The sequence below is a fragment of the Triticum dicoccoides genome, unplaced genomic scaffold (assembly GCF_002162155.2).
Source record: "Triticum dicoccoides isolate Atlit2015 ecotype Zavitan unplaced genomic scaffold, WEW_v2.0 scaffold7970, whole genome shotgun sequence".
Classification (NCBI taxonomy): domain Eukaryota; kingdom Viridiplantae; phylum Streptophyta; class Magnoliopsida; order Poales; family Poaceae; genus Triticum; species Triticum dicoccoides.
This window is the reverse complement of record NW_021300698.1, coordinates 14,856-15,974: the sequence shown is the minus strand read 5'-3', so window position 1 is coordinate 15,974 and position 1,119 is coordinate 14,856. Positions and strand designations below refer to the sequence as shown.

The 1,119-nt window shown below is 49.1% G+C and overlaps 1 long non-coding RNA gene across 1 annotated transcript in view; it reads right to left on the bottom strand.

The window, feature by feature from the left end:
- Nucleotides 1–440: 440 nt before the first annotated feature.
- The window catches only part of LOC119347926, a 3,229-nt gene continuing 2,550 nt past the window's right edge, over nucleotides 441–1,119 (bottom strand). The window contains exon 2 of the long non-coding RNA XR_005168597.1: nucleotides 441–629. This is a non-coding gene — a long non-coding RNA (uncharacterized LOC119347926). The remainder of the gene's footprint in view (nucleotides 630–1,119) is intronic.

Below are 1,119 nucleotides of genomic sequence, written 5' to 3'. Positions count from 1 at the left end.
ATTGGACCTCGACGCGACCTTGTACTCCACCTGCTCTTCCAAACGAGATATCCCTCACGCCGCCCCGCTGCAAATCGACCGCCCCGCCTAGCCTGTTACATGTGAAAAAAAGCTATGAGTGTGTCAATTCCTGTAGTATCTCTCAATATACAAGCAACACTACATGTCTTTGCTTATGAAGTTATAAACACCTTTGTATTCGCTAAAAGATAATCATGATATTTTTGTGACAGCTCAAAGAACCACACAGAACTTTAAAATAACCTTGTTTAGTCAGCCGTATCTCCTCGAACATTGAGCAGGTCTACAAGAGTGCCTCCCCTCAATCTTGAAGGATAGCTGCCAGTAAAGCGGACCGATGTGCATCGTATCATATTGTTCTAGTCATATATAGAACCAATATAGATTATTAAAAAAATGGCATAACTCAATCGGACCAATTTATGCATAGATGAGGGTAAATTAATTGGATAATCAAGAAACGAGACAGAGAGATTCAATCACTAATCGTTCCCCTACACAAAGAAGCAATTGATCTACTAATGCATGGCAGAATGTATGTCTTGCCTGAAATCAACATAGGAAGCTCCTTTTCTTTCACCAAACATGAAACATCAAGTGTACCCTACCTGCATACAGAACAAGACCAAGATCAACACATGCCTGTAAAATCGAGACCACCAAATCTGATTCAAACACAAAACAAAAAGGAAGAGCCGCCAAGTCAGGCCGCAACCGCCTGCTCGTAACTGCTGCTGCTAGTGTTGTTGCCAAAACCGACCCACCGGATCACGACGATCACCGGAGACATGGCCGGAGTGGAGGAGGAAGAACACAGAAGGATTGCCGACGCACAAACGCCCCCCCCCCCCTCGCACGTACGGGACTTTTTGTTATTCACCACGAGCACGAACTCGTCCTCCTCAGCGATTACACAGGGGTGGTGTGGACCTTATACCCGCGAGCTCCGACATCCCGGGCCGCGCTCAAACGCACCCACCTGCCACTCGCCACGTCCCGCGCGCACCGGCTCACGCGCTCCGATCGCGCCCGCACTCGATCGCCGCGGCCACGCAGCGCTGAACGCGGTCCACTCCCCCTAAACCTCGCTCAGAGACG